The sequence below is a fragment of the Corapipo altera genome, unplaced genomic scaffold (genome assembly GCF_003945725.1).
Source record: "Corapipo altera isolate COAL_440 unplaced genomic scaffold, ASM394572v1 74, whole genome shotgun sequence".
Classification (NCBI taxonomy): domain Eukaryota; kingdom Metazoa; phylum Chordata; class Aves; order Passeriformes; family Pipridae; genus Corapipo; species Corapipo altera.
In genome coordinates this window covers 3,945,018-3,969,622 of record NW_020884934.1, presented here as the reverse complement: position 1 = coordinate 3,969,622, position 24,605 = coordinate 3,945,018, and the positions used below count along the sequence as shown (strand labels likewise).

Sequence of the window (24,605 nt, the reverse complement as noted above, 5' to 3'; positions counted from 1 at the left end):
TTTCCCCCCCACCTCTAGCTGCCAGACAGATGAGCACTTCATCATCAGACTTGTAAGGACAGCTGATTCTCACCCTTCTGCAAGCAAAATCCTCTTAATCACAGTGAGGTAAAAAGGTCACCACAATGAGGAAAACATGTGACTTTCTAAGACATCTGAATCCAGCATTCAAACACCCATTCAGAGCCTGGACAAGTAAAGCATTTATAGGGTTTTTTTTCTAGGCTGCATGTCTCCTGGAGAAACAGGTTTCAATCTCATTTCTCTCACAGGTTAAGTAGATTTTCTGGGAAGTTCTCAACACAACAGTCCCCACAGTGGAAATCTGTGCTGAACAATCACTCACATAAAAGCACCTTTCTCCACGAGCACTGTACAAACTAGGTAAGATTCAGCCTGTAAGTGTAGCTGGTTTCAGAGATGGAAATGAGTGGCTGTTTGGTACAATGGGTAGTTCAGCAAGGAGAAATTTATCCAAGGCAGAACTCACCCCACACTGTGGATGTGGCAACCTGGCGAAAAAAATGTGTTCTTAAGTAATTATAATTAGAAATTATTTCACACAGTGTTACACATAATACTTTCAGGTATACGGCTCATAACAATAGGCTTTTATTTTTTAAAATTTATTCATAGTTAATAATAACACAGATAAAAATAATCAGGTCCTCCATCACTATCACCTTTTTCACCTAAAGCACTAATATTGGATGTAACCACACAAGTACTGATGGTAAACCTTTCCAAAGAAATGATCATGGCATAGTCATTCAAGAATGGAAAGAATCCACTTCCCCAAACTATTTGCTGGTTAGGAAATATGAAGATATCGCTTGTCCACATTTCTGCCTCCATTTTCTAATACATAGATTAGGAACGAATTAATAGTGGGGCAATATTTTTGTTATTGTTTTAGTTATTACTCGGACTCTAACAAAGAGTCTGTCATGCCTTCATAAAAAACCCCCAAACCATTAGCAAATGCTTTCAGAAGCATCAGCAAGCAGGAATTTTGAGGCATGAAACCATTACTTAAACGGGAAAACACCACTGCAACAGAGAAAGTGAAAAACATCTGTGGCACAGGAACACTTAAAATTTCACATTTGAAAAGCCTCTGCAGTTCATTGCTTTGTATTTGGCAGCAAAACACAGATAAAAAAATATTTACATCAAAATGCACAAAACAGGTGGATAATATAGCATTTCCTTGCTAGTTTGGCTTTCAAAACAAGGTATTTTTACACATTTCCTACAGAAATCCCAAACCACCCCATGTTCTCCTATTGTCATTAACACAACAATCAATGTACAGTGAAATTCAGTAGTGTTGTGCTGGATGTAACTGCAAAAAGCACCAGCTGCTGTATTAGGAATGGCATCCTTCCAGGTCTCAAATGTCTTATTTATATATAATGGAATCCTTCCAGCTGTTTAATATTTAGGGCTAATAAATATAATTGGCAGTACTACTGCACAAGGGCAAGTAACACAAATACATATAAAACTACTTCCCAACAGAAAACCTGATTTGTTCTTAGATGATTAAACCAAAGATGGATACAGAGTGCTGAGCACATTTTACATAGCTGTCTTTTTTTTTTCTTTAATCCAAACAATATTTTCTTGTTTTCCAAGTGCAAAACTGAACAGAAAAAAAATAACAAGCACTGTTACACCAGCTGCTCTAAGACCAATGTTGCCTTCAACCAGTGTCTTCCACAGACCATGAATGAAGATAAACTGGCCAGGTAGAAAGACAAGACACAGCACAAGTTTCCAGGGCGGATGGTAGTTTATTATTGATTCCTTGGAAAGTGCTGGATCACTCCAGAAAACAGTCACACCACAGCAGCCAGTCCAGAAGTGATACTTAATCCCACAAGCAATCCTTCTATGCATGTGCAGGACAACCTGACCTCTCACAAGCAGATGAACTCTATATGGAGTGAGAGATGAGTACAATGAGGCTGAGAATGCAAACACAATAGAGGACATTCTCTCAGATTTGTGCCCCTATTTCCAGCTCTCTGGCAGACTTGATGTTGGCAAGGCCACTGTATCATTACCAAAGTAATTAATGCTGAATGCAGCAATCTTTCCTCCAACTCAAGATGATCATCAACTCCAAAGAGCTGGGGGTCTTTATGGGCAGTTTCCCAGACTCTGAGAAAAGTTTCAGGATCTGTGGCCTCCAACATGATAACCCCCTTTAAGATCACAACACTGGATGTAATCCTGCACGGTAGACAGTAAAAGGCAAGCACTGTGACTCTGTCCCTTCTGTAAGGCCTTGATTCCACTGAAACCCTCCTCAACTCCCTGGCACAACCCAGATGGAAAACTAATCTACAAATGGAAATGTTTAATTTGCATGAGTGAGACACAGCTAATGCTTCCTAACTTCATATAGGAGAACAATTTAATTTGAAATCTTAAACAACTTCCATGACAGCTGGAGCCCAAAATCAATTCCATAAAAGCCTGTTCAGTGTAATTACCACAATTTATAGGTATTTGGGTAGTTTGGTTTTTACTTAGATCATATCTCATTGCTCTTTTTGATATTCTTCACCTAAGCAGTTACACACTCACAGATCATCTCCATGCTTCCATCTTTAGTACCATTTTTTAACAAAAACTTTCAACCTCTTTATTTGGGCAGTTCAGAACAGCATCCTTACCCACATGGAACGTCCTTCCAGTTAGGTACACAAAAGGTCTCACAGAAGGACTAACATGGCCCTCACCTCCCTAAATCAGCTCAGAATCAAGTAATTGAACCTAAAACAACAGGTTCTTAAAAATCAATCAGGAGCTCTGCTGTTAACAAAATACGTGAAGTAATACTATGATCTTCTTCTAAGTCATCAATAAAACATAGCATTTTTCCTCCTCTTTAATGCACTATTGCCTCTTTATTCCTGTTGAAGGAAGCACACCTACTCTTTCCCCAAAGAAAACAACATCTGAAATACTGTCTCAGCCATCATACCTTCCCTTCAATGAGTACAAGACAAAAATAGGTATGACATATACCTGAAAAGCATAATGTTGTTTCCTCCAATCCCTTGCTTGAGAAGTACTGGAAAAAATGGCAATAAATAAAAATAGTACATGTATTACTTTTTAAATCTAGCTATCATATAGGGTCTTCAAAACTAAGCACATGTTGAAATCAGAGAATAGTCATTATGCTTAAAAGGCTAAGTTAAAAATACCTCCAAAAAGGTTATTATTCTTTAGTCAACTGCTGAGTCAAAAGAGAAATTATAATTATATTTTTACTTTAATTCTATGGAAATTAATTTCTTAACCATACAATTAGGAAAACTTAGTTCTATGCACATATTTCCAGTTAATTTAATTGAAAAATATGTTTAATATAGGAACTCGTGGCTTGACATTTCACATTTTCTAAAGATAAATTCATTTCAGTTCAACAAGAAGAAAGTAATTAGACTGGGAATTCTGGAGGTAGTCCCCAGTTCTCAACCTCTGGCTAAGATGCTCTTGATTTCTCAAGGCTCTAAAACATTATTAAACAATTACTTTTCCTATGTCAAGTTAGGGATGAAAGAGGAACTCATGCCTAATTTAATACGAGATAAATAAACAGAAGTAACTCAACCAGGACTTTAACCAAAGACTCTTGAGGATCAACGGCATTAGCTAATTTTCACAGGTCTATACTGTAGCAGTACATTGAAGATACACCATTTTCTGAAAACACTCTGTTCATTATTTGACAAGCTGTACACATTTAGAACTGAAAAAAGTAAGCATGTCACAGAAATACAAATTTTTACATACAGAAACAAATTTAAAAAAAGAAAAATGAAGGAAACAAAAAAACCTCCAATCAGTTGATCATAATCTTATAGCCACTGGGCAGCATTCAGGTTCAAACAATTTCAGTTTTGAGTGAACAGAAGCTCATGACATAAAACAGTTCACAAACACACGAAGTAAAACTTGAAAAAAATCTGCTGTTCACACCACATTACCTGTGTCTTGCACAGCATTTTTGCTGCAGACCCCTCGGTCACAGGTCACTGTAAGCCCAAGGAGGAGCCAAATATCTCCTGGAATAGGAGATATTCAACCCTAAAAATATTGTCATATTTTAGAGAAGCCTCACAAAGAACCTCAAATTCAAATCTCATTTAATAGCTGTATTTGTATACTTCTATGTGGGAGGTTGAGAGACATTAGCAGGAACATAAACTCCTGACCTATAACCCCACTAGCCAAATTCCTCCATAAGACTCTATATGTAAACATGAGGTTTGTATTTCATTTTCTGGCTTACTATGCTACAGTAGATGCTTCAAGAAATACACTACACTAATTATTATCATTGGTATCAATATTTTATTGCAGAGATTAAATAAGGTTCAGAGAATTTTTTGAAATCTAAACATTGCTCATTAGCTCTAACGTTGAAAATATTTTTATAGATTACCTTTATTTACTTAAGCTTCATTTCTTTATCATAACTACCTTGAATGTAAACACATTGAGTAAAACAGCACTGCAGTTTTGTATTCAAACACTCAAAATTGCCTCACTTTTGAGTCCTGTGGTCAAAAAAAAAATTAACCTTGCACTGCTCTCAGTGAGACACTGATTACATGCTGTGAAAAGCTCAAAATGAAAACAACTGCACAAGAAGGATTTTTTTACCACAAAACACAGGGCTAAACATAAATGAAAGCCTGCTGGGAATGTGTATCAATAATATGTGAGTGTGTTTGACTCAGTTCTCTGCACTTGGGACTGCAGACAGGGGGGAAAAAAATCAGACAAGGATTTTACTGTTTTGTTTATTTTGCTGAATTGTGGCTCCAAAGGTTGAAGTTTACACAGCACTAGAACACAATGAGACCCTCTATTTGCCAGCCCTTGTGGCAGTGACCACATGGTCCTCCAAAATGTCCTGACAGTGACCTCAAAAGTAATGTGTGAATCACAGCTCAAAGGATGAGAGACAAACTAACCTTCACGCTGCCTCATCCTCCTGGTCTTTTCCTGCCCCAAGGTCAGGAACTGTGTCAAATTATTTATGTTTCTGATAAAGACTTGATTTCAAGACTCTGAGATAAGACCATGACAGACTTCCTATGTGAGTTGAGACTTTGAAGTCCCGTAAACCAGACATAAAAATTACATTTTAATATACTTGGTTAGGAAAGCTGCCATATGTAGGCAACTGTCTTTCAGATCTTCACTTGCTTCCCAGGGTCCAACTGAACATGTTGTGAGCATAACATTCAAAGCCCACAGAGAACCTGAGTTGTCAAGAATCTTTGCCATGGCTGGAATCAGAACTCTCTTCTACAAGATGGATGGGACCCAGTGAGAAACCCATGGCATGAAAACACTTGGAATGTGCTTCAAGCCACAGGAAACAGGAAAAATTGAGTATCACTGCTGATTTATAACCCATGAAATACAGCTAGTAATGCAGATTTACTGATATGCAACAAAGTTCAGAAGTGCATTTCATAGTTATTCCATATTCACATGTTCCAGAGCCAACATCCCAATTGGCAATGTTTTGGGAAATGAGAGCTACAGCTTGAACTGAACCTACATGTCACTCACAGCTTACAACAGCAGAAAAAGAGATGGGGAACAAAGGAAGTTGATAATCCCAACAGTTCCATTTTTAAAATTTAAATTATAATGAGCAAAATTATTACTGATGAAACTCAGTGTTGCTACATCCAAAACCAAAGGAGCTAGGCAAAAAAAAAAAAAAAAAGTGTTAAATAAGCACAATATCTTCGAGGCCATCAAGTCTCATATTTCATATACCAAAATTTCAAGTGGTAAGATGAACATTTCTACCATGAAAATAGCAATTTGCCCCCCCAAAACAGACCAAAAATGCAAATTTGTTTATCTGTATCATTTTGTCAGAAAAAAAAATTTAAAAGGCAGGATTTAAAATTAAAAACCCCACAACATACCTTTGAACTCAGAGAAGTATTTTATGCAGGTGATATTAAATACTTTATGCCTAGGAGTTTTATAATTTATGCACTAAACATTCTGGAATATTCTGGTGTGCTAATCTTAAATGCATTATCTCCGACTAAATGAAAAACTATGTTTACTGTGATCACACTGCACCTATTTCACTCCATAAACAAGAACACCTCCTACAGGAAAATCATTCTGCTGCCATTAATGATAAGACAGCAACTATTTATTTAAATTGAATACAAAAAGTCAGTGAAAAAGCTGAAGAATCATGCTTCACCAGTCTGAATATAATTTATCCAGATTTAACACTTCTTTCACTTTTTTATATGAAGAGATTTAGGGGAGAAAATAATAAAATATTATTCACATGCCTACTTACGCTATAATCTTAGAAGACATTTCTTAGACTTAGAAGTACAGCCAAATATAATTGTGTGGACAGAGAGGCCAAATAGTTAAAAATACAAGAACTTTTTTTTTATATATAATGAGGCATCATTTTTCATTATAAAGGTCATACTCTATATCCCTATATCTATATGTAGGAAAACTCAGTTTCCCCCAAAAAATGCAAGACTGACAAGAAAAGACAAACCCCTTTTGCTTTGAAAAAGGGTGAGGAGAAAGTAAAAGCACAATTTAGTTATGATTTATGTTACCTTGCACTTAAACAGGTTCTTGAATTCAAGTATAAAACTGTAATTTTGTTACTGAGAGTGTTTAGAAGGTGGGATTTTTTATTTTTTTTTTATTTTCTCTCTGCACTAACAGCAGGTAGTACTTAAAAAAGAGGTCAAAGTTAGTCTCTGTTTACTTTTGCTGTTGTTTTTTCAGGGTTACATGCTGGTTTTAGCAATGGTCTTGCTTTATTCCCTAGAGGTGGAGGAGTGACAGACAAGAAAAGAAAGCAAAACAGTTTCCTAGACAGAAGTTTGACAACATTTTTGTAATATTACCAAAGAAACAGAAAAATCAGCATGAAATATATAAGATTAATCACACGAAGTCTCATCATGAGCCTCCCACAGCTGAAATTTGCTCACATGAAACATTCAAATGATATTTATGAATAATCCCAGTTTGAACAAATTTTTTTACAGAAGAAACCCAACTGCACAGAACAAATTATAAACTGTTTGCACTGCTCTTTCTCAAAAGGCAAGGATATTTTTTTTCCAAGTGGAAAGAAAACAAAAATACAGATTTTTGGGAAATATAAAGAAAAAGAAAAGTTAAAAGTGTAAGAAACCTAGAAGAGAAAAAGTGGGGACAAAAGGATGTCAGGTTTACAAGAGTAGGCAACAAAGACGACAGTAAGTGACAAGAAAGAGCTAACGAAGAATGTTGCTGCAAAAAAGAAAAGGGAAAAGAACAATCATAAAAAAATCCAATGCAATTGTGGGTATGATTCAGAAAATATTATAGACAAAGGAGAGGAGGAAAGAAAGCTGTTATTGAATCAATGAGAGATTTGGATACAAAGAAAGAATGGAAGCTGGGCAGAAAGGTGGTAGTCTGTACTAGAAATATTCCCAACCACTTGGAAGTGTGGAGAAGAAGCAGACAGATATAATGGAGGCCAGAGAGTGAGAGAAGTAAATTTCTGCAGCTTTCCAAAAGCTGGAAGGCAATCCCTAATTAAATCAGAGGGCTGTGACAGAATATATAAGCAATACAATCATATTCTTTGCAATCAAATTCCACATGCAGAGCATGACAATTGAAATAAGACTGACAATTTTGCAACATTCAAGATGGGACATTTTGGACACGAGCTTCTGTTTTTCAAGATTGTCTAACATAGTGTTCTGAGACATAAATTAAAATTCACTTACTGTCTTTCAGAAATAACCACTCTCTGACTAATGCAACACCAAGCTGAACTTAAAACACCTCAAACAAAATACCTCATCAAAATATTCTATCTCTGATGTCTTTTCCTTGTGAAGAGTTCAGAAATGTGCATCTGACCTCTAATCACCACATGGAAAACTGATTGAACTTGCTCGATAAATGTCATCGTGGCTTTACAACAGCTTAAGTGCTGATTCTGCTCTGCCCTACTCCTACCTTCCCTTCTGCTCCCTGCATCAGCATTAAAGTGGCAATCTAGGGAGTTGATACAGGGGAAAATCCACCTGCACGTCAGCCTGGCAAAAACACACCAAAACCAGAGCAAGGATAAAAAACAAAACCAAAACCAAAACTAAAAAAATCAGCTACCCAAACACAAAAACCCACAAACCAAAACCAACCAACCAAGCAAAAACAACAAAAAAACCCACATCCAGCCTCTAATAAAGACATAGGAGTGGCTACTATGATCAACAATCATGAAGTGCTAACACCAGTTCCTAGGGGACTAGGGAAGACCTGAGGAACCCATCAATAATGGGTCCAGTCCTGTTCAACATGCGCTAATGATCTGGATGGTGGGGCTGAGTGCACCCTCAGGAAGCTTGCTGATGACACAGAGCTGGGAGGAATGGTTAATATGCCAGGGGGTCATCCTGCTATTCCATGGCACCTTGACAGGCTGGAGAAATGGGCTGACAGGAACAGCATGAAGTTTAACCAGGGGAAGGATAAAGTTCTGCACCTTGGGAGGAGCAACATACTGGGAACTTTTACTTAGCAAAATTGGATTCATTTGCCTGTGAGCACATCATCAGTTCATTATGACCCAAATATAAGCCCTTTTGGTAAAAAGACATCTAGATCTACAGAATCACCTTCTAGACTCTTCCACAATGGTCTAACTCTATACACTGCAGCAAAGAGTTTAACATCCAGCACTGCTGGTTTCCTGCATAATTTACAGAGCGACCTCATTCTGAATCTCAGAAGACCATCCCTTGCCTGGCACAACCCATCTGACCATGTGAGTGAAATTGTCCATCTCAGCAACAGCATCAGCCAGCACAGCATAAACATCAGGAAAACAGCACCAGCTTGCAGGGGATTTAAGGTGAAATCAGGAACTCGGTTACTACACTTTACAGCATCTCAGGTCACAAAGTTCCTTCTTTAAATTATGATGAGAGAACTCTGATCTCAACAGAGCATGAGAAAATACCTGTGCAAGGTCTTTTGTTCTTACATAAAAGCACTGGCACAGACACTTTCTTCTATGATTCCTCAGACTCAATCAACAGCATTTGCTATTCCACAAGTCCGTACCCTGAGGGCCCCATCTCCTTCATCAGCAGGGAAAGTATTCTCAACTCATAGTAGGAACACAATTTCTATTAACTATTTCCAGGCTCTACTTGGCAGCCCTTTATTTAAACAGTGTTAATTCAATCGTGACAGCAATTCTAGGGTGACTGCACATGTGTGATCCAAGTAAGGAAAAATGAAATGAGGTTGCATTTAACAGCTTCTCATGGCTCTAAAGAACAGCACAAGCAAGCATGTCCAGCTGTTCCGGTTAAGACAATTTGGTCTTTAACAGATTTCTGTGGTCATTTGCATGTATAGGGTAATAGCTGTCGGAAAGTGGGGGTTTTTTTAAAAATCAAGTATTAAATTTTTTATATATATTTACAAACAGAGACATTTCTTCAGAAAACACCAGAGACAAAAAAATCCCCAAACCACTCTGGGGATGGCCAAACTCATGTCACCAACGGTATGCACAGCCACCTGATTTGATGGAGAAAAGTGTATTAAATGAAGACAGAGTACACTGTAATGACAGGAGGACATCTACTAATTCTGGGATTGTGTAGTTGAGGTCATTATTTGAAAAATACTTCAATTTTACCTTTTTTTTTTCCTTTTCTTTGCCAGTGAAAGATGATAACCATATCAGTGTGATAGAATTCCCCTTAGTAAAAACAATAAAATCTTGTGACAAGTTGAAAAGGAGTCAGAATATATGAATGATGGTCATATAACACAAGTGTCTAACACATGTCCCTTTGTCACATGCTTCATTCTAAAAACTCTGGCTGCTTGTATTGGAAGTCTTCTGGAAAAAGTAGCAGATCATGAAGAGCTTTCCCACTTTAGAAAGTACATTATTTTTACGTATTTAAACATTCTTTTGGCAAATAACACATGCCCTTGAGTTTTCCATCTTTTAGCAGTCAGAATAACAATCACCCAAATCTCTTACAACAAGGTAAATACCATGCCAGTCGAAAGTTAATTTCTAAATTTTTCAAAAAAATCTTATTCTCTGCATTGATGAACTTACATATATATTTGCATAAAAAAATCTGTCTCACAGAAAAACTTAAGATCCATGTTAGTATTTCTGTTTTATGATCATAAAATATGGCACTAACTGAAAATTGAAGATTTAGTTAGAATTAATATTATTTAGAATGCACTAAGTGACAAAGAAACTGAGATTTACACAAAAAACAAAACAGGCAGATTGGCTATGGGAAAAAGAACTCCTCTAAGAAATATCTACCCTACAAAGTAGGTCACCTAAAGAAAAAAACCAAAACTTTAGTGTTCCTGAAAGTGAGATAATAGCACTTTTTTTGCAGCAGACGAGTTCAGGAAAAAGTATTTTTACTGTTACATTTATTACATGAAAAGTGGAAGTACTGAGAAGGACCAATTCCATTGTGCAAGGCATAATGGGAATATTTAAGAATGACTCATCTGTGCACATACAAAGTGTTCTCTTTGAATGGTAGATGTTATTCTATAGCATAGATTTGAGAAATCTCTGCCTCTCTACAGTGAATTATCACAGTAAAAAGAATACAACACCTCTCAAAACAGAAGTTCATGTTTTATCAATGTCCTGGTTGACAATAACTGTGATGTCCTGGTTTAAAATAACAAGAAATCAGAAAATTTAAGTGGATATTTCTGTAACATTGGAATACAAATGTCTCTGTACAAGCAGATGGAGTGAGCCAGCTTTAATGACACCATTTTCTGAAAACGGAGACATTTTCTATACAGAAATTCCATTCTTTGACTGAAATAATGGAGTAAAGTTGAAGCAAAGTGTCATAAGAACATTTTGTGGAAAGCATTGTTTGCTTTCATTGGCTAAAAAAGCTAAAAAAAAAAAGAAAGTTGTAATAAAAAATAATTTTAAAAAATTTGGGGGTTTTTTGTCTTACACCTGTAAAAAAAATATGAAATATGGCACAATGTTAAACATTTATACAAAAAAAACCCCTAAGATCCAGTGTAATTTAACCTGTGCTTTTTTTGGTTTTACTTTAGTCAAAAAGTTTCAAACAATCCAAAATCTTACTCTTTTCTTGTAGGAGTACAATAAATTTTTCAGTAGACAGGTAAAAAATTCTAAAAATGTATTGAACTTTCTGAAAGTTGATAACTTCTGAGCATAATACATTGTAACATGGTGCAGGAAATAGGCGAAAAAATATTCCCTAAGTTAATGTCGTATCAGCCCACTCTTTCACTATTCCATTTATTTTCCAGTGAAGAAGAACTGGTTTCCTTAGCAGTAACTTTTGGTATTCTGTGGATTTATCTTTGCTTCTTTTTTTCTACTTGTTTGCTCTTCCTCTTTTTAAGGAGAGAAGTGTGGGGCAAGCACAACCAAATGATATTAACCATTTGCCTGTTCACCCTGACAGCAAAGCCCCTTTAAGCACATTTTGCATAAAGAGACCTCTAACAGCCTTGCAATTATCAGTAATTTTAATCAACTAAGGGTTAACTTGGAGTAAAAGAAAGCATGGTAGCTAATTAATATGCCAAAGCAGCACTCTCTCTTCTGAAGGAGTTAATGAAGCTTAGGAAGGACACATGTGTGACTTTTGTTGTCCAGGGCTGCACCAGCAGCACAGAGGGGTTGAGTTCGGTCAAATAATTGCATGTTAATTATCAGGCTGTCAGCAGCACTTGGATGCCTCTGCCAGTGTCCTCTCCTTCCCAGCATCCCAGCTCTGCCCTGCACTGCAAACCAGTGCGATTGATGCCTTAAGATCCCTAAGTATATAGATTTTAACGTAGCTTTTAGCATCTTTTAGCAATTTTAGGATAGAGCTTTTAATGAAATACTTCTGTACCAAATTCTAAAAGATTGTTTGATGTTTCTCGTCAAGGTTTTCAATAGATAGAGATTTTTTAGCAAGCTAAAAGACATCTAGTCTGTAGAGAGTGTACCAGAAGAAGATATTCCCAGCACAGTCCTTGATATAACTTTAGTTAAAGCCATTTAGAAGGCCCAGAATCCTTGAATTTGTTCCAAGTAGGACAGAGGTCCTGAGGAAGACAAAGAATGGGAGGAAACAGTGGTTGTGGAAGACCACCCACCCAATTCGGCCCAAGGAAGGTCCTGGGGACAGACAATTATCAAGCTGGGTGTATCCTATTAGATATGATAATAGCTAGTATTATTATTTTAGAAAAAGCTATCCTATATGCTTGGGCCTATATATTTTGTGCACCTTATAGAACTTTATAACTAAAGACCTCTCTCAACCTTACTATATTAAAATTGTCCAGCTAATTTTCTTTGCTTTTAGGCAACAGGATTAGGCAGCTGGTAACAGTTGATGATAGGTAAGCAAAAAATGAGCTCCTGGATGGCAATGAACAGCAGGGATACTGGATGAACTATTAGGTTCTAATGCTTAAGGTCATATAAAAACCATCACCAAAACAAAAAACCCCAAACCAAACCTACTACCAAAAACCCCACCCACACATCACCATCCTCAATGTCTGTGCAGTTCTTAGTAGGCATAAAAGATGCCCAATAAACTTTGAGGTAGCTATTATCTTAGTCCACAGTGTGACACTTTCAACAGTAACATTAAATAGGTTTATCCACCACAAAGAACACCTTGTCATATCCTCCTCCTCAAAGAAACCTTTTATTTACACTATGCTTCCATCTGCAAAGAACCAGATCCTGTTGCTTCAGAGAAATTATCCTTCTCACTTTGGTTTTTGGGAAATTAAGACACTGTAAAAAATAATAGAAAAAAATTCAATAAGTTCAAATTACATGACAATTTACAACAAAGTATTTTCCCGAGCCAAAACAAAAATCACGTGAAATGCTGTATATAGATGTGACTTTGGAAGACTAATTTTATAGGTAAAGAATAAATTACTCTTATTTCTATGGCCTATAAAAATCCAGTTAGTTTTAGGACCACTGAAGAATCTTTGTAGGCTAGATTATTTAGTTACTTAAGTCTGGTAAGCTTCTTATTTTCAATGCATTGAAAATTCAGTATTTTTTCTAAATGGCCACAAAAGAGAAATAGTTATCCTCCCTCAACTCAGGGTTCAGTTCTTTTCCCAGGAAGCAAATTAGGCCTATAAAGCTCTAAGCTCCCAAATCCTTGCAGCATCACTAATTTTATGTAGAAAATAATTTTAAAAAGTAAATTAAAAAACCTTCGAGAACTAAACATCAGTTGTGGTAAGTTCAAAAAACACACAAAAACCTCTGACAAACATTCTACCTTTTCTTACTCAGCATGAGAGCACTCACTTCTTTCCCCCAGAAAACAACATTCCCCCTCATTAGTTCACATTTGATACTTTCAGCAGTTAATTCTTTTTCCACAGATCTCTGCCCTTACATTGTAACACCAGGAAAGGGAATCTGCCACGTTTCTACTAACAAATACATTTCTGAGGACAGCAGGCATTCCCAACACAATTTCCATGCTTTAATTACCAGCAGTATCAATTGGTCTTACTAATCATAAGCTGAGAAATCCATATTTGCATCATTTTGACCCCATTGACAAATTAAAGAGAAATATTCACCAAGACTCACCTCTTTGGATAGCAAATAAACCTGCTATAAACATGTGCACTGAGGAACTTCACTGAGAAACACATCTACCTACAATCAAAAATCTCCTAAATATTCCTTTTTATGAGCTAGGACAAAGAACAGCAGAATTGAACTGTTACAAAGCCACAGCTAATAGGAAGAGAACAAACTGAAATTTCTGAAAAAAATCCTTTTTTGAGGGCAAAGTGCATACTTGACAAAGAGGTAATGCTGGCAGCAGCATTTGCTTTAGAAGGTATGTACATTTGCTCAAGAATATCTCTAAAAACACGTTAAAAGCAAAGGTTTTCAGCCTTTTTCACAAGGTGTTTTCATGCCATCCAAATTCAGCAAAAAGATAAGGGTGTCTTGAGATAAGTGATATTTTACTAGTACAATACACTCCATGTAACTCATGATGCACATGAGCCTCATCAGGCATTTAGGGAATAAGAAGCTGGCTGCAGAAAGTCATTTTATACTTTTTTAGGGTCCAGTAAGATTTTTATGCCAATCTGACACTTTTTGGGTCCTAAACCAACAGGTAAGACTCAGATAAATTTTAGAGGATTGGGGTCTCAGGGGGCAGTGAAGGAAGATGAAAAGTGTGAAATGAGAAAATCAGTGCATACTAGAATAATTTCTGAAACTCTGCAAAAGAAATGACAATGGACACAAGACTGATGACATTGCTTATGAAGGCAAGATGCCACAGGACATTTGTGGGCAATCTGTGGAACAAGCTACTGAATTTAATGGCTCAGATATGATTCAGTAACACTGGCAAAACAGCCTGAGCTTCATTACATTTTAAGCCATTTTAAGAAAATACAGCTGAGTGAAGAACAGAGCTGGCATTAGCATTTTGCAACATGTGGCAAGGCTTTCAAGAAAGTAAAAAACTTACATAAACTTTGTGACTATACACAGCTTGAACAACTTACAAAAGCTCACAACCTATTTTTTCATTATCTTGCTCCTTCCAGTTTTAAAAAAGGCATTCTTCCAGTGATCCAATCACTGTAATTTAAAAATTACTGCACTATCAGCTATCACCTTCACCTACCAAAAACACCACCCTCTCCTCATGTTCCATGGAACATCAAGTGGTACTGGTGGAAGTAGAGATAAGTCAAGAATCTGGGTTTTCCCTACAGGTCAAAAGATCCTGAGAGTGTAGAAAACAAATCAATGGTGGGCTGATTCCAGAGCTGAAAACTCTTCACTGAAAAGCTCATAACACCTACTAAAAGGAACCAGCCCCACCAGATATTTGAAAAGACAGGATTGCAGAAAATAACATCATTTCCTCTCATTTTTCACAAAGTCACTGAGATGTCAACCAACTGGATGCTCTTTGAGACATGGAAATGTAACTCTGCTCCACTGTGCACACACATGATGATACCACCTAATTAGGTGATTATGTATCTTCCTTCCCACAGGACCTCTGTGTTCCAGAAGAGTGGGAAATCCTGATGAATAGCAAGATCCGCTCTGGATTCAGATACTTCTGAAGAGAGACAGTTTTACAGGGCAACCAAAAGTATTCCAGCTTTCGGCCACGGGTCAAGGGTCCCCTGGATTTTGTACAGTGGAATGCAGGATCTATTTAGATATATCTTAGGATGCCTGTTGAGTAAAAATGACCTTTACTAGTTAGACATTGTGCCTCTGAGTGTACAAGTTGAATGGTTGCATGTGCAGTGAGTCAGCACTTAATTCTTCGGCTCCCTGTCGGTTTTTAAGTTTCTGAACTGATCAAATAAAGACTGAACATACAGTTACTCACAATATTTTCTCTCTTCTTCTTCCCCCCACATTAAGACCAAGCAGCAGATTCGGAGACCAGTGAGATTAAAGAACAAGCAAGGAAACAAAAAAACTTCCATGATTTTAGGCAATTTGGACATGGCCACTGAAGAGACTAACAGGAAAAATATCTGATCATGTAAACATATTATCAGAACTTCTCCTAGGAGCAGGAATTTTGCTTAGATAGGCTAAAAACTTCTCTAGATCCATATTCTGCCAAAAGCATCTTGTTACATCTCAAAACTCAACTGAACATTAGAGTTCAGTTGTACTACCCAAACAGCTGTAAGTTTTATGAGCAATATTAGGATTCACACTGGGAAAATCACTAGAAAAACAATTATATACAGAAGCAAATGGTTAAAGACTAACTAAAAATTGGAAGACCTATTAAACACATCCTGTTTGAGTTTAAGGTCAAATGCATGTCACCAAGGAACTCCTTTAAAAGACAATGCATCCAACAAGCTGCAAAATTTAAATCCTCAATTGCAAGAATTTTACCTGAAAATCAGAGACGAAAGTGAATAAACAGCTCAGCTGTCTCAGCTTCTCAGCTCTTCCATCAAATGTATACCTTGCCTTTCAGCCTGAAAAATCTTTCTTTACAGCCACATGTGTTGCAGAGAACTTTACTCCCAATGTTATAATTTCAAGGCAATAAGTAGATGCTAAATAATCTCTGCATTGAGAGACTGCTGGTCACAGCTCAATTAATTGAGTCACTGACCTGAGCAGTGCCTTAATCAATGTTTTAATCAATTTTTTATGAACAAATTCAAAACTACTAAACACTTCTTTCACTGGTCCAACAAGATAAAAATGTGCTAACTCGGTGTAGAAGCCCAGAAGACAAGGGCATTCTAATTGAAATGAGTTGTTTCCCCTCTTCATTAAAAACTCCTAATTTAAAAAGAGCCTCATGTTCACCTGCATCTAAACCCATGTAAAGTGAATTACACAGATGAAAAACTGAGCATTCAAGCCAGAGAAAGAAACAAACACCCCTGAAGGCTTCAGAGGCATTTTTAACTGAGTTGTAACACAGGAATCCAAACACCATCTTACTGTGTCTGCTTTTGCTTTGCCCTAAATAATAACACACAGCTGTATCTACACTGCTGAATATTTAGATAAAATGTATCTGAAACCTGTGTAAGGTAAGCAACGCATTTTTGCTGTTGTAACATTAACTTTTGGCTTTTTTGACCTGTGTGTTCAAAATGTTCCTTGCCTTAACACCCCCTTCATTTTCTTTGCCCTAAATAGTTGCACACACAGTGTGCAGACCTGTTTCATGTTACCAATGCTAGAATTCCAAGCTGCACTTTGATCATGGCCCAATGAGTGGTAATTTTCTATGTTGAACATATCAGTCTGAAAAAAACAAGAAGGGAAAAAAAAAAAGAACAAACTGTTCCCAGTCTCTGAAATTTAAAAACAAAAACTCCACAGTTCCCAAAGTTATCTGCTTCTTATCAAGATCCGTGTTTGGCACCAGATGCATTTGATTCATTCATCATTGTCAGTGCACTTACACACTAATTATTTCAAATTGTTTCCTTGGGCAGAGGTCTAGGACAAATGCAAGCAAGCCAAAAATAGCAGTTATGAATAATTATGCATAATTTACCTCAAGGCCTGGGCCAGGCTATCATTAAAACGTCTTCTTTCCACCTGTGATCCCAGCTAATTGTGGACTTTAAATTAGTTCAAGATTACTTTTTCTTTTTTTTTAATACGATGCCAACATTTAACCTTCCCATTAGAAGTTTTCTGATGTTTTAAAAATTTCCAGTGAAATGTCAACAAGGTTCCTTCTTTTTTAACCATGCCCTTGTATTTCCCAGCCTGACAACAAAGTTTGCTAACAGGAAAAACTTCAGAGACAAGGTCAGCACATGCAGCCTCACGTTAAGGCTGCCAAACAAGGTTCTTAGAAAAGCACAGTTCCCCTCTCTCAACCTCAAAGTAAGTTCTGATGCTCCAAAACTAAAGCTGGTTTAGTCCCTTAAACTTTCTGACTTTTAAAGTTCTGACTCCTTCTGGAGACAAGAAGAGAACTTTCCCAACAACAACAAAACAAAAATTTATAAAACACTTGCTCCTCCAAACTCAGAAGTACCTGTTTAATTCTACAGACAGCAAACTCATTAATTCCAGTGGGATCCAAAGGGGTCAGTGATGAAGCTGTAGATGATTTTGCAGAACTGGAGCCTTATTCCATTAATTGTAATGAATGTACCTCCTATGTTGTTGTGCTGCTTTAACTCCTTAAATTACAGCTTTGAAATAAAAACTGATGAAAAAAAAAGAAAACCCACCCTGAAGACTTCCAGGAGAAGAAACATATACCTCAAAAAAAAGCAAGTGTATGTACCACTGATAATTCCTAAATACTCTCCAGTTTGGGAACAAGCTTCACTTTTGAGACAACAGAAAGTATGTAACAGTAGCCAGAGCTATTAATGCACAAATTATAAGTATTGCTTACTCAGAAAAAAACCATCTACGAATTCCTCTATTCAGTCTCTCAACATCAGACCTCATAGGGACAAAAAATACTTCACTGTTCAGTTAACAGTGCAAGTCATGCAGGAACCAGACCAGCTAAGTTGTGAAGCCTTGGGAGCCAAGGGTATGTTTATGTACTTTCCTTATTCAGGATAACAAAAAATATCAAAGCAGATATTTTAAAAAAAAAGTTAGACTCAGTAACAAAACAAACAAAATGTAAGACATTATTAAAAAGAAAACATACACACAGGAAAAGATGAATTGAAGCTGTCTTCTGGATAGTTACTTAAAGCATTAATCACAAAATAGCTCTTCTACTAAATTCAGATATTCCTAAAATATCAATGAAGTTTACATGGTATGACCAGTTCTAAAGCTGACACACAATTCTTCATCATCTACAGATTTTAGACAGAAGACAACGGAAACTAACGTGTTCTAAGTTGGCCCTTACTAAGTTTCACAAACACAATAAGAAAAAACCCCAAAGATTGCAGTGCAATTCCGTTACAAATAGAAAAAAACAACGAAAATGAATTCATTAAACACTTGCTCCTCCAAATTCAGAAGTATCTGTTTAATTCCACACACAGCATGCTCATTAATTGCAGTGGGATCCAAAGGGGTGAGTGATGAAGGTGCAGATCATCTCACAGAACTATGAGTGCTTTGGCATCCCCACCTGACTTACAGAGAGAGCTGCACAGCCTGTCTTTGCACCATATTATTTTGTGTTAGGGCATCTCCTGATGAACTGCATGGGATAAACTACCTGTATCTGTGCCTTCGGACAAAGTCAAATGAAAAAAGGTGGGAATGCTGGAGAATGGATACAGAAAAGGGAAGAATGCAAATTCATTTCCTCTATAAGGTATCCTCGTGGCTGCCATGTCATTCAGGCGTCTTGTGATTGTAGTTGATCCAGCTGGTTTAACACTGCAGGTCTAAAGTGATTATTATCAAAATATTTCATATGTTCAGGGACTTTCATTTGCATGTCTCGCCAATGTGCTCAGATCATGGAACACCTGCAATTTTACACAACAAATTCCCTGTTGTGGAGAGACCTGGCAGTCATGTGTCATCTCAGTTCTGTGTCAAACTTTGTTGTGGCTGGTTTACTATTACGGATCTTATACTGCTAAATTTATTTACCAATCTACTTGTGTTTGCTATAAGGAGCAAGGAAACGCTTTACAACTTGGAGAATACATCTCTCTAGAATAGGTATCTCCAGGTCCTTCAAGATGGAATTAATACAACCATGGGAGACTAAGTTTTGGAAATCAAATGACCTTTTCAACTTTTATTTTCCACAAGGAGAAAACAAAGGCATTAAACTCATCTCTCATCTCTTTTCTATCCATGACACACACCTTCAATGTGAGGTATAGACTGCTAAACGCTCTTCAAAGCAGAAGGATTTTTATTATTAACATCTTGTCATAAACAAAGTTTTCCCAATTGCTAAAACTAATAGGTAGTATAAACACCAGTGATCACGGTTCTTCTTTCCTGACACCACATATGAAATTCTAAATTGATATATGCAAACAGAAATTAGTGTCTCAGCTGTATATGCAACAGAAGAATTAATATCAGTCTTTAAAAATCATGAAATGGAATTTAGAAACATCTGCATGCTAATCACTGAAACAATAAAAAAAAATGGAAGGTGTTTAGAACAAAACAACTTTGTTTTCTATTTGTCACATTGTGTTTTTTAAAGTGGCAAATGAAAAGATACAATTTCCATAAAATGGAAGTATTACAAGTTCAGTTAGACAGCAACCAGTTTACATTGAAATCAGTTGTTTAAATCTTGTACTGGTTTAATTTGCTTTTTTATGGAGAATCACATTTTTTAAATTGCAGGGTTAAGACTATAGTTATTACTTTAAATATTTATGAAAAAGACTAATGAAATTTCCTGTTGTTCTCTAATTCAAATATGCTGGAGTCACAGACAATCAAGTTGTCAAGGCCCAAACTTAGAAGGGTTCTTATGTACTCAGAACAAGGAGGGTTTCCTTAGATTATATCAAAATATGAAACAGATATTTTCCCTTCAAGTCATAAACAGTGCCTGGCATTCCTGCTTACTATATAAATCAAATATTAACCAAATCAAATATAAATCCCTTTTTTACTATCTCCATATTTCTAATTTACCACAGCTCAGTGTAATTTCAGCTTTGTGTACAAATTGAATCCAAGCAATTATTAAATAATTAATAAAATATTATTTTAAAAAAAGAACTATGGGGTTTTTTAAGCGCTTTATATGATTCACTGCATTCATTCAAGCAGTCCATTTGCAACCACTGTTAATTCACATTCATATTCTCATAGTCATTTGATTTTTTCTTCATTGTGGATCATAACTTATTATGGATAAAAACTTTCTAGATTACTTCAAATCATAACTATCAGTTCAAAACCAGGGGACTGATTAGCTACTTTGTTTTTTACTATCAGAAACACAAAGGGTTCAACACTGACAAAGAAACCAAAGAAAAAATGGAAATTGGGTAGACTGATACAAGAAATTGGAGTTAGAGAGCTACATATTTTCACTAAACAAAGCAAAACTAAAATTATCATATGACAGCCATTTAAAGGAATACAAAAGGACTTACTTCATGTGATTCACCAGGGTAAAATTCACAAAGCACTCATTAAAAAAAAATCCCATTAAGAAACAAGAGACTGATTATCAGCAAATAATTCATAAGAGATACAAAGCTGGTCAAGAAAAGATCTCCCAAAGGATTCCCATTAGCTCGAGTTTTAAAATTAGGCTGTACAACATATAAGAACATGTACTTCAGGGATTCAACCTGTTCATCCAGGGGATAGAAAAGTGGCTTACTTTCCCATTTTATTTTGCTATTTTGTGTGGAATCTGGTTACAAGGTCTGAAATGAGGCAGGTACTGAAAAGAAAGCCAAGGAGGAAGATGACCTGCATTCCTTGAAAGAACAGAGAGTGGCTTAAGTTGAAACAAATAGCTTTTTCCAGCATACTTACATATTGGTTGCTAAACCGAACAAGCAAAAACAGCACAATCTTTTTTCTTGTAGCTACATTCCACAAATTCCCTATGAAAAAGCTAAAAAACAACCAAATGCCATGAAGTGCACCTTCTGATCACAGCTTTAGAAATCTATTGGCTTCTTTCCAAAATAACCTCAGTAAGATTTAAATAGCTGAGGTAAACTATTGAATATGTAGATACTAATAAGATTTCCACTAATTTCACACATTTTGCTGCAGTAGCTCTATGATTAATAAGATGGAACTAGTAGAGATCAGTCCTTCAGAGAATGTATTTGACTCTTGTTTCCATTCTCTGCTCCTGGTGTGGTGGTCTACAGTGTTGGAGTATCCATTTATGGCCTCGGTTCTTCTAACTACAGGTTTTTTTATATATTTTATGTGTTGGGTAACAGGAGAGAGATGCAAAAATAAGTTGAAGACATATTCTATGCTGTTGCTTTCTACAGCAGTGTTGAAATACAACTTTGCTGCTTGAAGCATCAGCCACACACTCCCATTTTTAGGAACAGGGAGGTGAAATACCTTGGTGGGGATCCAAGAACACAAAATGTTCTAACACACACCACTTTAGCAGCACCATGGTAAGGCACAGTGTTTCCTTCTCTTTATTTACCAACCACATTCCTCATCACTATAAAGCTATTGGGGTGGAGGGGTAAGGAATGAGCTTTTGTACTGGTCTCTGAAAGATTTCCTCCTGTTTCTGATCCACCTGTTCCTTTTCATCCAGAGCCATTTCTTATAGTCCTCACAGCACTCGTTTTTAGTACGGGAGTTACCTACAAATATTTCATCCTTGTTTTATTACATCTAGAGATTGTTTAGAAACTAATGAAATCTTACCATAAAACAAATTAGTATAATAAACTATACTGCAAACTCCACTGTAATGTCACAGTCATCTTAAATAAATTTCTGTCAGTAAATTTCATCAAAATGAACATATTTGTTTTTCCAGCTGACACCAATGTTGTTGAATTATTTTTTCATCATGATCCCTCTACTTTTTTCTCCAGAAAATGCTGCTCTCAAGAACTTTACTTCATGTCTCTTCCACATTACATCCTCAAATTATTTGTCACAAAACATCTGCTTTGAGTAAATAAGTATTTACAAAGGAAAAAAAAAGATAAAATCCTATTCATTGCATCTGCACAAGGAGGCTAAAAACCACAGGACAATGAAGTATCAGGTATCTATGACAAAGTGGAACAAATTCAGAGATACTGTGAACTGTGGTGTCGATTACACATAGAGAAACACATAATTCAGGGTGAAAAAGACTGGCTGGTGCTAAAAGACAAAACGGCTGATTATCCCCCCCTGCCCGGCTGTTTTATTTCATAATAGGAGAACAGACTGAAATTGACTTTTCAGGAACGCCAGGAAAAATGTATATTGCACTGCTGCCTCTATTAACCATGGCCCAGACACAAAGGGATCCACAGGCTGCCTTAGGAGAGGACTAAGGGAGTTCTCTCGGCCTTCCTGGCCACTGTGCAGGAAGCACAGAGAGCAGGAGAACACTGGGGAACGGGACAAAGGCCCATCTATCACTCAAATGCAAAATTTGTCAGTGTTTGACCTTCAACTGTTTGGAGGTTTTTATCTGCAAGCTAATTTTCCATTTTCATTTTTCCACATCCATGCTGTAGTTCCTGAGTACAGTAAATCTCCCCCTTTTTTTTGATATATAATCTCTTTTAATATCCTGTGCTCTCTTATCACACTACAGTCCTACCCTGTAATATATTGTCCATAAATTTTTCAAATGATATGAACTTTAACAGCTATGGATGTGATTGAAATACAACAGTAACTATTTTGTTCCTACAAAAATATTCTATGGAGGCTCATGTTTGGCCTTTACGCTGAAGTTACATCTGAGTCATGAAAATTTAAGAATGGAAGAAAATTGAGTCTCAAACTCAAAGCCATAAAAGGCACAACACCAATGATGATGCTTTTTCTGATTTTCTCTGATTTATGATATACATTTATTTGTCCATGAAAGGAGATGCACAATCACTCTAAGTCAAATACACGTAAGTAAAATGCTAAAACTCAAAAATGTGATGTCTCATTCTTACAGCTGATAAATGTTATCAGCCATAAACATATCAGGGGCAAGGCCTATAGATCATATACTACAAACAGAAATTAAAATTAAATATGGTTTTGTTGAGGAATCCAAAGTCTTATATTTAAAAATATTTAAAAAGGGCCAACAGTCCTCAATCCTCCATGATAAAATGCTTTCTAAATGATAAAATTCTTTCTAAAATGATCCCACTCACCTGCTGAAATGTTTCATTTTTGCTGCTTTTTTCAGCTTTTTCCTCAGACAATTCCACCAAACTCAGACACTGAAACTCTGTCTTGAGTCAAATCCAGCTACACTTCCACCTACTAAAGAAATGTGATGTCTTTTGAAAATTGCAACTTATTTTTCAAGTGCCATAGTATTCCACTCTATGCAAATTCCACTCTGTGCAATGCAGACTAATGGTCACAGTTTGTCACAAAAATTCAAATACTTGGATATTGCTGCAAGCCACACTTTTGACAGGTCTTTGGAGGGGCCTAATGATAGAGTTTTCACAAAACTTTTCTGCAACTGTAGCTCCGATACCCTATTAAACTGAGTTAATGATTCCAGAGAAGCACTCCTTGAACAGTGGTTTACTAGTTAAGCAACAAAATTTCCTTCCTGAAGCTCTTTACTGGCACCCCATTTCCTATTTACAAAGACCACCACAGTAAAACACTATCTTGCAGTTTAGAATGTGTCACATTAATAGGAGATTAAAGAACTTCTGCTCAAAAATACCTTACAGAAAACCTGAAAATCAAGTCCAGGGAGCAAAGCACCAACAGTCACACACATTATTGGTCTCCAAATATGAAGACTCTTTATATTTTTGAGACATGCTTAATGATATGGTAAAAAGTTTAAAACCTCAGGTGCTGTGATAGTTTAGTCTAGGCCTTCCTTGGTGACCAGTTTGTAACCAAGGAAGTGCCCAGATTTACCCAGTATTCCCTACGATTTTTACGTAAGCCAGGGTATAAGAAGAAAGGGGGAGAGGCCTTCACTCTCTTTCCTTCCGGTGGCTTTGGAGGTGCAGGTTCCCTGCTGAGTCTGCCGTGTTGGGGAGCGAGGCCTGGTAAGGCCTTGTCAACCTTGGGAGGTGGAGGTTGCCAGTGATCGTTCCAGTGTGACTTTCTGTTGTCCCAAGGAGAGTAGTAAGATATTTTTTTGCTAATTCTTTTAGTTTCTAGATCTTGGGCTATTGATTGTGCATATTTTATTTTGTTTGTGTTCCTTTTTTCCCTTCCTCCTTCCCTTTTCCTTTTGAAATTGTACATATATTTACATTGTATATAACTGTAATATAAGTGTAAATATATTTATATATATTGCTTTAGCTGTCTCTCCCTCGTTTCGGTTCTCTTGTTTTTTTTTTTTTCTTTTCCC

General features: G+C 36.5%; 1 protein-coding gene and 1 long non-coding RNA gene across 5 annotated transcripts in view; one reads left to right on the top strand and one right to left on the bottom strand.

The window, feature by feature from the left end:
* LOC113954993 lies at positions 1–24,070 on the top strand. Of its 3 annotated transcripts, none has more exons than XR_003530378.1 (3): positions 1–108; positions 273–384; positions 15,181–24,070. It is a non-coding gene; the product is annotated as an uncharacterized LOC113954993 (long non-coding RNA). The 3 variants fall into 3 exon arrangements; XR_003530380.1 differs by lacking the exon at positions 15,181–24,070 and adding an exon at positions 5,243–5,838; XR_003530379.1 differs by lacking the exon at positions 15,181–24,070 and adding an exon at positions 2,027–2,259.
* The window catches only part of EPHA3 (EPH receptor A3), a 205,013-nt gene that overhangs the window by 146,103 nt on the left and 34,305 nt on the right, over positions 1–24,605 (bottom strand). The gene's annotated exons all lie outside the window — the stretch shown is intronic.